Here is a 12,694-nt window from a genome sequence, read left to right as displayed (position 1 = left end):
AAACTAGTTTAACCATTCTTTTTAATAATAGATTTGGAAAAAAAGATGAGCTGAAGTCAAGGAAAGCAATTAGGATGCTATTTTGGTAGTTTGGATCTATATTTTCCAAACTTACACTCTATGGAACTCTCCTTCAGGAGATGTAAATTGATGTAACATCAGAAAGATGCTTCCATGGTAAAATAAATCTGCAAAACTCTATATAATAAATTATATTGCTTTTTAAAGATACAATATATTTTAGCCAATTAAAGGTTCAGAGAGGCTGCTAAGTAGAAGGGGGTTCTTAACTTATTCTGATCCCTCCTAAACTCATTTGCTCCTGTTGAGCTAGTTATTTATGTGTTTGTTTACTTAGCATACCTTCTATCAACCCCTGACATACTATGTGATAGCAGACTGGAAAATACTGTTCTAAGTGGAAGCACATACTAGCATGATGACAGTGAAAAAATGTATTAAAAAATTAAAAATAAATAAAATCTTTGAGGGAGACTTATCAGACTTGGTGACTCATTGGATTTGATGACCATAGAAGGATCAAAATGACTGAGGTTTTCACCTTGGCTTCCTAGGAAAATAGTAGTATCATTGACATTGGTAGGAAAGAAAATAGCAGAAGCTGGCTTGGAAGAAGAGGAGACAAATTCATTCAAAAAATATCTGTGTGGTACCTACAATGTGCCAAGCGCTGTGCTAGGCATTGGACCACAGATATGAAGTACATAATCTATTTTTTAAAAGAACTTTAAGTATTCACTCACTCATCAATTTCTTTACTATCAAATAACATTTTGAAAACACTAGATACTAGAGCAAAAATTAAATAAGAAACCATCCTTGTCTTCAAGGAGTCCTTAGGCTGGTAGTGGAGACAGTCACCTATAAAAATAATCACCAAACTTAAGGTGCTATAAAAGAAACACACTAGAATGTTTTAGATTTTATTTTGTTAAATTTAAGGAGTGGTAATGAACCGTTGAATGGAATTATCTGTCAGGTAGCTGGCAGCGTAGCCTAGAGTTCAAGAGAGGGAGTTATGGTTAGTTATATGTGTAGGTTTCAGGATCCTTCACCTAGTTGAGAAGAAGGCTAAGGACAGTGAGTGCAGCCAACACCTGTATCCAGTGTATGGAAAAAGGATGAGGAAAAGGAGCCCTGAAGATGGAACAGCCAGAATCCTGCCCATGTACAGAGAGGGAAATACCAAAATGGAGCTCAGGAAAATGAAGATGCTCGCATGGTGTGGTTGGCCCTAGTCTTCTTGGGAACATCGAGAAGCAACTGAAGCAACGGGAGGAGGAATGATCTTTAGTCAGGGGGTTATCAAGGATGCAGTTTTTCAGAGAAATGCAAGGAATTTGAAGAGCGAGTGGTCTGGCAACTGACCATTTAAGTAACCTTCAAGAGAGCAGAACTGGGGAGTGGAAACCAGATTATGAGGGTTTTGGGAGCCAGTGGATGATGAAGAAATGAAATGGAATGTTAATTTGAGGGGGTAAATAGCAGGTTTAAGAGGTTTTGGTTTTGCTTTTATTTGACATTTGGGATAGGAAAACTTCAAGCACTTTTCTAAGGGGAAGAAGGGACTGGCAAGGCATTGAAGATGCAAGAGACAGAACTGGGATAGCATGGGGTGGGGTGGGACCAACACCTTGGGTGGAACTGTTGCTATCCTTGGAAAGATTTCTTTCTCTGAGAGGGCAGGCAGGAGAACAGGGTGGGTACAGATGGAGAATAGTAAGGGGAAGAGGGGGGGGGATTTGACTAAGTTTTGTTGAATAATATGAAAAGTCTGAGGAAACAAGAATGTGAAATTATGGCAGTAACTAAGTGGTTCTGAGAACAGAAAAATTTGGGACAGTTACTAGTGGACATGCGGCTGGGAGTCAACCAGAGATCTTTACAAGTATTGTCAACCATGGGTGTGCTGTGGGAATTCTATGTGAGGTAACTCTTGGTTTTGCAGGACTGTCTTGCGTGTTACAGAAAGTTTAGCATCACTGGCTCCTGTCCACTCAATGCCAGGATTGTTCACCTGTCATTGTGATAACTGAAAAAACTCCCATTAATTTCTTAATGCCCTGTGTTGAGAATCCCTTATCTGACATTAGGTGGCCTGACACTACAGGAGAATCAAATCACACTGGATACAGCCTTCCCCAGTAACACTTAGAAAACTAATATCAGAGTTCAGTAGTTTTTTTTTTTTTAATGTGCTTGGAATTCTTCTTTTTTTAATTTTTAAATTTAAATTTCATTTTTTAAATTTTTGGCTGCGTTGGGTCTTCATTGCTGTGTGCGGGCTTTCTCTGTTTGCAGAGAGTGGGGGCTACTCTTCGTTGCGGTGCACGGGCTTCTCATTGTGGTGGCTTCTCTTGTTGCAGAGCACGGGCTCTAGGCGCGCGGGCTTCAGTAGTTGTGGCACACGGGCTCAGTAGTTGTGGCTTGCGGGCTCTAGAGCGCAGGCTCAGTAGTTGTGGCACATGGGTTTAGTTGCTGTGTGGCATGTGGGATCTTCCCGGACCAGGGCTCGAACCCTTGTCCTCTGCATTGGCAGGTGGATTCTTAACCACTGCACCACCAGAGAAGCCCAGAGTTCGGTAGGTTTAAAAGCTTTGATAAGGAGACAGTAGCAGAGTTACTCCTAGATTTTTTCCCCCATTGATTGAGGATATGTATGTCATCCCTGACAAACTGCCATAGATCTGTTTCCAGTTGGAGCAATTGCTAAGCACACACAGCATTTTAGAGCCAAATACAGTTGCATGGGAGATTAATTATTGCCAATTCAGAAACATTTTTATAGACAACGTATGTCTAAGCCCTGATTCAAATCCTGGATTTAGAAGCCTGGCCCTTGGCCCCGGATGTGCGGGTGGGGAGCGATCACAGTAATAAAAGTCCCACAAAGGAGGCTTAAAGGAAATCCGAGGACTCAGCCTGGAAGAGGGCCCCTGCTGAGGCCTCCGGGCCGAACACTGCTATCCCACACAAACCCAGCTCAGGGCTTGAGGGTGAAAATATAGCTGCTGATTTGCCCCAACAAACATGTCCTGGAAATAGACATAGTAGCAGAGCCATCTATGGAAGGCTTGACCTTGCCCAGACAGAGGAAAGGTCTAAGTTTAACAGAGCTCACTGAAACGACTTAGAGGAACTGATACTTAGTACTAGCTCAGGGCTAGACCTCAGCTTCTGCTTATCTGGCTGTCTTATGTTCCTTAAGAAATCCTTGGTAGGCCTCCTAACTCATCCGATCATGACCTCAGCCTTCCTGAGCCTGTCCTGTTTGGCTAAAACAATAGGTTTCAACCTGCGAACAGCTTCGCGCTGTTTTGACCTGGTCTACTGGGTCATGGTCCTCTACTGAGACTTGCCCCAGTGATTCTTCAATCCCAGCCCATTTCAAACTCTCTTCCCACTCAAAACACTGATGGTGACCTGTCTGGTTTTGGTTCTTGTCTGTCTTCCCAAAACTCATGCATAAACTGCCTTCTAATTTTGTTTATCAAACTCCAGCAGCACTTTTCAGCCCCAAGAGCTAATGATCTGACATTTTCAGACATCTAATATAAGGCAGAGCACTTCATAAAACCCACCTAGAGTGTGAAGGAGTGCCAGCTAGCTTTATTTTGGGATGGAGCAGTGCCAAAAATAATGTAGAGCCTCCCTGTTGCTTTTAGTCAGGCATAAAACACTAATGAACTAAAATAAAGAAGACTTGCAATGTTTTTAAGTAGGACCACATTCCAAAATCAAAGACTACAGAAAAGATTATTTATATGGAAGTAGTACCAGCTATTATACTACCTTTAGCTTTGAATGTTCTAATCGTTTATAATAGATGGCAAATAAATTCATCTAATTATTTCATCTAGTATTCATCTATTATATAGACTTCAATCCTCTAGTCTTAGATTCAACTAAGATATATGAATTTCTAAAAGTCAGCTATCAGAAAATGAAGTTAAATAATAATGAACTCATAATCTGATTAAAAGAAAAAATTGTATAGTTTATATTTTCATTGCAAATATTATCTTTAAAGAAAACAACATAATCATGTCAAACAATATATATAATTTAGAGTTTTAAAATGTATATACTATCCCATATTTTTAATATATTTCTTATGTCTTTAAAAACTCTAATTTTAAAAAAGTTAGACTATTTACATTTCACTTAGATTGAGCAACCAAAAGAAATTTACATTTCTTTAATAAATATTCTCTGGCATATGATTCAATTATATTAAGATTCTGAAACTGAGGCAACATTTAAAGGGCCAATATACCATTTCCATCATGTTTTTCCCTAGCCCATGGCACACAGCTCTCTCCCATCTCCCAGGTTTAGTATTTGGACCACCCAGTTCAACATGTATCAAAGGGTCTCATGTTGACCTCTAGATGCTCCAAATCTTGTCAATTGAACAGGTGTAGAAAGCATGCCAATTTAGCAAGACCACCAATTCATTTTGAAGAATAAAGATCAAGTCTTCTGCTTTTTTGTTCTTCCCATAATGTGGGCAAAAGATAAAAGTCCTAGGATCAAAATAAAAGCTATTGATCTCCTAATTCAAAATCAACACCCTCACCTATTTATAAGTCCTAAATATAGATGTGGTAATTCAATCACTTCAGATGAGCCATACCTTATAACTGAATTCCCTTCAGGCAGTGCTTTATGCAGAATATGCTGGAAATAATCTTCCATGGCTTGAGCAGTTAGAAATCTTTTTAAGTACGGGTAGTAGAGAGGGTGCCGTGCTATGATGCCTATTGTATACAAAACAGCACATTCATAAGCACTTATGCTGAAGATCAATCAAGATGACTTGATAATTTGAAGTATCTTACTCTGATTCAGTGAGGATACTGTGTGTCAGGTGGGGATGGGAGAGATGGGGGGACTTGGTGGGAACACAGCGTCAAATTGTTGCCATCAGAGTGAGTCTCCTGGCGGTGAATGTCATTCTCCCTGTTTTGGCAATGTCCAGAGTTTCTCTAATTTAGGGTTGCCAGATTTAGGTATGTCTAATTTAGGGTATGGGGCATACTTATACTAAAAATTATTCATTGTTTATCTGAAATTCAGATTTTACAAAGCATTCCTTGTTTTATCTGTCAGCTATAATTATCTCAAGGGGTATTATGAAATTCTAAGAAAATTTATTTTCATTCCTTTACGTTTTGAAACTAAGCATATATCATATAAGGGGATGGAAGTTAGATGCAAAATCAAATGAAGGATATTAACTTCAAAAGACTATGAGTTTTAGAGGTCAAGGACCTTGACTATCATGCTCACTTGCTCTATTCCCACCCACAACTGATATTCGAGGGAATTTTTTTTTTGAGTAAAAATTAGCAGATATAAGTATCTCAATTTTTTTGCAGATGCAAACTCTTCTCTTTTATCATCAGGAATAAAACGTTGGCTAATCCATTCCTTTTAGTCACCTCAACTCAAACAGCTCAAATAAACATAGCAGGTGTTGGTAAAGCTGACACACACACACACTAACTGTGGCTATAACCCTGATTGCTTTCCTGGTATAGATGGAGTGTCAATGTAGTCACTGTTTATAGGACTGAAGACACAGGCACCTTTAAAAGGAACTTGTAGATGTGCCTTCTTTACTTTACTATTTAGAGAACATTAGGGAAAGGAAGATTTAAAGGGAACTCTTGGCAAAAGGCCAACTCAAAGAAGAAATGCATTATAATACTATGAAATAGGACTGGATTTTCTGGCCAGGTGTGTTTAAAATATTTATTTTTGGTGAAAATGATTTATTATACTGAGAGCCATGAATTATTTTAAGCACACATTTTTGTTTTATTTATTTGTTATATCAGTAAGAAAATAGCTATATAGTATTGGACAACTTAATGTAACTTAACCAGTATAGTGAACAAAAACTTTAATTGTTTGAACCCAAATGAATACTTACTAAATGACTGAAATCAATTTTAGAGATGTAAAGACTAGTTTTTATAAGCAAAACATACCTATATTCACAGAGTTGTCTTTGTCCCCACTTCTTGTATAGGCCAGATCTTCTAAGCGATAAGTCAGTGAGCCGCTTGGTAGATATACCAATGGAAGAAAATTGAAGAGACATAAAAAATTAAGAGGTGGTCATATGGAATATGGCTGTTCCAATTTGGGTGTTATACAGAGCAGCTTCTTTGTTCAAAATTAGATAATCTCTTTTTGGAGGAATCTCTCAGTACTGTAGGTTGCATATATGTTCCTTTAGACTTCTAAGAAAGCTTAACGTTTATGTGGCATAAATATGCTTTGCTTTAAAAATCCAATTTTTATGTAAAGCCAATAATAAAATAAGAGTAGGTGCTGCAATGAACATTGGGGTGCATGTATCTTTTCAAATTATGGTTTTCTCCAGGTATATGCCCAGGAGTGGGATTGTTGGATCATATGGTAGCTCTAATTTTAGTTTTTTAAGGAACCTCCATACTGTCCTCCATAGTGGTTGTACCAATTTACATTCTCACCAACAGTGTAGGAGGGTTCACTTTTCTCTATACCCTCTCCAGTACTTATTGTTTATAGATTTTTTTATGATGGCCATTCTGACTGGTGTGAGGTAATACCTCATTGTAGTTTTGATTTGCATTGCTCTAATAATTAGTGATGTTGAACATCTTTTCATGTGCTTTTTTGGCCATCTATGTGTCTTCTTTGGAGAAATATCTGTTTAGATCTTCCACCCATTTTTGGATTGGGTTGTTTGTTTTTTTGATATTGAGCTGCATGAGCTGTTTGTATATTTTGACCTGCTGTATAGCACAGGGAACTCTACTCAGTACTCTGTAGTGGCCTATATGGGAAAAGAATCTCAAAAAAAAAAGAGTGGATATATGTATATGTATAACTGATTCACTTTGCTGTACACCTAAAACTAATACAACATTGTAAATCAACTATACTCCAATAAAAATTTTTTAAAAATCAGAAAAAATAATGAGAGTAGGTGATGATGTCAGTTGAGATATTCACAACATCCTAAATGAGTTGGACCTGCATAATTGCTAGAAAGTTAAATATCTACAGTGCCATTTAACAAATGGGAAGAAGAAATATTCAGATTTTTTCTTTTTATGATACCAAGTAAAAATTGTCACTTGCCATCGCCTCTACAAGGATTAGGTCACTAGCCACTGCAGTCGCTGACCTTCAACACACCCTGAAAGGAGTTCACAGTGGAGATCAGGAAGGAGGCACTCTGTGCTTTGGAAAAAACTGGCAAATAGGCTTTCAGATAGTTGATATTTTCAGAAGACTGTATGAGCCCAATTTCTTGTATCTTCTCTTGAAGATACTACATCTTGAAAAGGCACTAAAATCATTAATGGAGACATCTGCTCCTCGTGACTCTGCAAAATGTGTGTGTAACTGCTCATAGCCCCTTCACTAAAATCATATATAACACCGACTTTCCCCCTACCTCTTCAGAGCACTTCCTCAGAGCTATTTGAGAGGCTGTCTCCTGGGCTGTAGTCCTCATTTTGCCCCAAATAAAACTTAACTCACAACCCTCATGTTCATTTTTTTTTTCTGTCAACAATAATGCTTTTGTAGGAAAATAACATTTTGTTTAGACACTAAATTCACAACTCATCTTCCTGGGAAAACAAAATTTTATAGATATTCTCTAAGGTTGAAGAGCATTTAATTTAATACAGGGAACTATGCAATAAATACCAGTTCACCAAGATAAAGATAAAAAATGTGCAATACCAATAAGACCTCCTTAAAATGAATTAATAAGAAAACTAGTCCAAAAAGCGGGAAAAAAAATCCTCAATTGTAAAATACCTTTAAAGCAAATTTCATAAGCATACAAAAATCAAATTTATGCCAAGAAGCACATGGACAATTACACTGTAAAAGCTTTGAATACATAGGCAGTCCTCACTTTGCACATTTCCAATATGCAAAAATTTCAGTTATCAAAATTTGGTTGATTAACATTAGTCCCCCAACAGCATGGTTCTGATTTCAGTTACCAAGATATATCGACTGGATGTAATTGCAAGGTCATTATTCAGTTCATGCACACACAAAGTGTGTAGTTGTGTTGCTTCCCTGTCTGTCAGTGACAAACCCACACAACATTTTACAAAAATGGATCACTGGAAGAGAGACCTGGCCAAGAAAGATGAAGGTGTACCAAAAAAAGGATAAGTGATATCAGGGGAAGTAAAATTCAGATCAGTTGTAAAGGAATTACAGAAGGAAGAGCTGACAGGAGGAATGCTGACACTGTCAACATTTGAAAGACTAGATGGGCAGCCAGAAGAAATGAGTGAAGGCAAACTTATCAACATAAAGGAAGAAAATGATTGTGATTGAAAGGATGAAGATGTCCCAGAAGAAATGATGCCTGCTGAAAGAAAACCTTCACCTTAAAGGAATTCTTAGAGATATTTCACAACAGTGAAAGCACAAGGGATAAAATGTTGGAAGCTGATCCAAACGTGGGGAGAAGCATGACAAGTCAGAGTAGACTTGTGGATTTATTTTAGTTTCCTGAAACTGAGTCTCTAAAAGGCTGAGAGCCTTCCTAAGCTCTCCCTCTCTTTCTGATTCAAATGCTTCATGACTATTTCCCATAACCACGACTGCCTTTTGTGTGCCCTTCCTACCTTCACTAGAGTGTTACCTCTCCCTCCTCGTAGGAGAGGATCATTTTTCTGAACGTTTGCCTCTCAGAATCCAGGCTAAAATCTAGCCTTCCATTTGTGCAGACCAATTCTTGATTTATGCAACAATAACCTTTATATTTGCTTGGATCCTTTCATCCTGGAAGAGAGGAGAGATCAAGTGGAATTGTAGGCTCATCATCTTTCTCCCTGAAAAGTGGAGCCTGTTCGGTCTACTCAGTCTCTTTCATGAACTAAACCCCCAGCTCTGTCCTGCATGCTACTCCCAGGTCTCACCAGGCCCTGGCCTCAGGGAAACCACACTAGTACTTCTTGCCACAGTGTCCTACATACTTGCCATATCATCTTTATAGACCCCAAAACATACACTGGAAGAAAGAATAAGTAATGTAAAATGGAGAGAATACTGCTTTGGCAGAAAATACCAGGTAGCGAAAATGAACATACCTTTTAGGTCATCTATCTTGGGTAAGTTTGGTGGAGTCAATGTGTCCAGTGTAAAAGTGAGATCTTCCTGAAAAGTTTCAACATGTTCTCCATTAATGTAGATATCAACCTGAAAAAAAAATTTTTTTTAAGCCAGGAAATGGGGAAAATAGATATTATGAGTAAGAAAGTCTGCACTTATTTAGTTTAATTGGAATACGAATTGGTTGGTTCTTTACTCCCCCCTTGGAAGTTCTGTTTTTGAAGCTTTTACAAACTGCACGGAGCTGACTGCATTGTTGCTCCTCAGTGCAAACAGATAATGCATAACCTGCTTCCAACTTCTATTTTCTTCTGCTTCTGAGCAAGCATTCCTCTCTCAGGCATGCTTGCCTCTGCTTGCTGTTGGTGAGGACAGAGTAACAATGAACTCTAGCTGGTAGTCTGGGGCAAACTAAGATGAAGAAGCACTAACAAGTATGGACCTGTCACTGACACTGGAATCAAAGACTTTGTTTCTTGAGAATTAATGACTGATGGCTGCCTCACTGGTACAGCTCCCTGGAAAAGCATTTCCAGCTTCCTTACCCTGTCTTCCAAGAATTGAATCAGGTCTGAGGCATACCTTTTCTCCAGTGCCAGAGCCTCACAATGGAGCTTTCTGTGTCAAAAGCAACGTCAGCCTTATCTTTTTATCAGAGTAGGGTGAACCTGGCTCACGCACTAATGAACAGTCAACTCACATTTTGACAGGGAGTCTAGAGTAGCATGTCTTTTATATTGTTTTATATGGCTGCATTAATTTATATGATTATATGAGGGTGGAGCCGTAGCTGCTTGTTCTATGAGTCCTAACGCCTAGACAGTCAGTTCCTGCAACATACAAGCTCTCAGTAATTGTCATACTAAACTTAAGAATTTTGTTTGTTTCTCAAAGCTTCCCTTGCAGTTACTCTTGATCCTCTTCATCAGCAATCCCCAACCTTTTTGGTATCAGGGACTGGTTTCATGGAAGACAATTTTTCCATGGACGGGGTAGGGGGACGGTTTTGGGATGATTCAAGCGTATTACATTTATTGTGCACTTTATTTCTATTATTATTGCATTGTAATACATAATGAAATAATTATACAATTCACCATAATTCAGTGGGACCCCTGAGCTTAATTTCACTTGCCACTCACTGACAGTGTTTTGATATGACTCTGCAAGCAATTGATTTATTATGGTCCCTGTGCAGTCAAACCTCTCTGCTAATGATTGTCTGTATTTGCAGCCACTCCCCAGTGCTAACATCACCATCTCAGCTCCACCTCAGATATCACACATTAGATTCTCATAAGGAGTGCACAACCTAGATCCCTTGCATGCTCAGTTCACAGTAGGGTTCGAGCTCCTATAAGAATCTAATACCACCGCTGATCTGATAGGAGGAGGAGCTCATGCAGCAATGCAAGCGATGGTGAGTGGCTGTAAATACAGATGAAGCTTCCCTCACTTGCCCCCTGATCACCTCCTGCTGTGTGGCACGGTTCCTAACAGGCCACAGACCAGTACTTGTCCGTGGCCCAGGGGGTGAGAACCCTTGCTCTTCATGACCAATGCAAGTGTCGTGAGAACTGGAACCAAGTTGCACAGAGTAGGCAGGCAATAAACCAGTTGCAAGGGTATTCTGTATATATTCCAGGATGATTTTTGTCTCCAAGATGTTCCATCTAAACAAATGGCATCTTCACTCTCCTCCCAGCCTGTCCAGCTGGCTTAACACTGCTGCTTAGTTTTTCTTGCTTAAGGTTACTAAGGCAAAAGCAACTGATTAACTGTGCCACTGTCATTTTAATATACAAATGGTTCACAGCTTGTTCATGCTTCTCACCATTGCAAGCTCTGGGCAAAACTGAGCTCTCTGACAATAACTGATTTCACTCATTTTACAAGGTGATATGGCAAAAATGGACGCAGCCATACTGAATGCTATTACTAGTACTTCCCTACAGATTCTCATTCAGGATATGCTTCTTCCAAATGTTAAGAAATATACTGAAGCAGAGGCATTTGAATATTTACTCTGATAAATTATCTTTCAAATATTTCCAGATGGAGACCTTCACTAGCTGTGAATTACTTTATCATCCATTTTTCTATTGTTTATGACTTCACAGTGGCTGATGAGATTAAATTAGCAGTCTTGACTCTTCATTAACAGGTGAAGAGGAGGTTTTTTAAAATCAAATGATAAAAATGAGCTGTAAATCCCTTTTAAAAAGGTAGCTTTATACTCATGCCATACATTAGCAGTCCTAGAAACTCCTTGTCTATTTGTTATGGCCCAAATTTCCAATATCTATATAAAAAATCTGCAGATGGCATTGATTGGTGATGCTACCCACTCCTTTTCCATCATGGAACATTTCCATCATTCTCTATGATCAATGAGACTGGGTCATCTTGATGACAGTCTAGTTTCAGTGATATTACAGATAATTGAAAACTTGGCAGCCATATTGCCAAAAATCAGGTTGCCGTGAATCCCACCAAATGAATTCATCAATGTAAAATATTATATTGTGTTATTGTACTTTCTCAAACTCTAAGCAATTTGCTTTTCACAACAGAGGACAATTCAGGAAGATCACAGTTTAGGTGGATTATAAGGACAAGTCCAGAAATCCCTACACAGGATATATTTTCTATGGCCTTTGACAAAGATGAAGTAATTTCTAAGAAGCTTATTTTTGAGAAAAGTAATAGTCTCACATACTTCCATTTGGAGTTAAAGGAGAAAATAGAAAAAGAAAAGAAATTACTTTGAGAGATAGTGGCTTACAAATTTCCAGAATGAATGAAAAGAACAAATTATCTGGTACAAGAAACCCAATGAATCTCAAACAAGGTAAGAAGGAATGGATAGCTAGACACAACAGGGTGAAACTGTAGAATCTCAAAGAGAAAAAGGAAAGGCCAGGAAAGAGAAGTGGCCTTACCACTGAAGGACCGCCAAACTGAGCTGATTTTTCAGTGGCAATAGTGGAATATCAAGTGCTACCACATCCAGTCTACAAATATTCTCAGTAAAATTAACTTTCAAACATAGAGGATAAATAAGCTCATTTTTTAAGACTTTACCCTTTACCCCCACATATGCACAGCCTTCCCCACTATCAACATTATCCACCAGAGTGGTATATTTGTTACCAAGGGTGAAACTACATTGACAGCGTTATCACCCAAAGTCCATAGTGTACTTTAGGGTTCATTCTTGGTGTTGTATATTCTATGAGTTTGCACAAATGTATAATGATATGAATTTTTTTTTTTTTTTTTTTTTTTTTGTGGCACGCGGGCCTCTCACTGTTGTGGCCTCTCCCATTGCAAAGCATAGGCTCCGGACGCGCAGGCTCAGCTGTCATGGCTCACGGGCCCAGCTGCTACGCGGCATGTGGGATATTCCCGGACTGGGGCACGAACCCATGTCCCCTGCATTGGCAGGCGGACTCTCAACCACTGTGCCACCAGGGAAGCCCTGATATGTATTTATCATTACAGTATCATACAGAGTATTTTCACTGTC

The 12,694-nt window shown here is 38.8% G+C and overlaps 1 protein-coding gene across 5 annotated transcripts in view; it reads right to left on the bottom strand.

Moving 5' to 3' along the window:
* LRAT (lecithin retinol acyltransferase) overlaps positions 1–9,268 on the bottom strand; it is a 41,004-nt gene extending 31,736 nt beyond the window's left edge. For 4 of the 5 annotated variants that reach the window (XR_009540124.1, XM_060147154.1, XM_060147152.1 and 1 more), the window contains exons 1-2: positions 9,144–9,268; positions 6,018–6,091 (exon numbers count right to left, since the gene is read on the bottom strand). The gene's annotated coding sequence lies outside the window, so the exon portion shown is untranslated. Of the gene's footprint in view, positions 1–6,017; positions 6,092–8,678; positions 8,717–9,143 lie in introns of those variants that run through there. The other variant, XR_009540125.1, reaches the window with a different exon arrangement.
* Between the last annotated feature and the right edge of the window lie 3,426 nt (positions 9,269–12,694).

The sequence above is a fragment of the Lagenorhynchus albirostris genome, chromosome 4, assembly GCF_949774975.1.
Source record: "Lagenorhynchus albirostris chromosome 4, mLagAlb1.1, whole genome shotgun sequence".
Classification (NCBI taxonomy): domain Eukaryota; kingdom Metazoa; phylum Chordata; class Mammalia; order Artiodactyla; family Delphinidae; genus Lagenorhynchus; species Lagenorhynchus albirostris.
The sequence above is the reverse complement of the archived record's forward strand: the minus strand, read 5'-3'. Positions and strand labels throughout refer to the sequence as shown.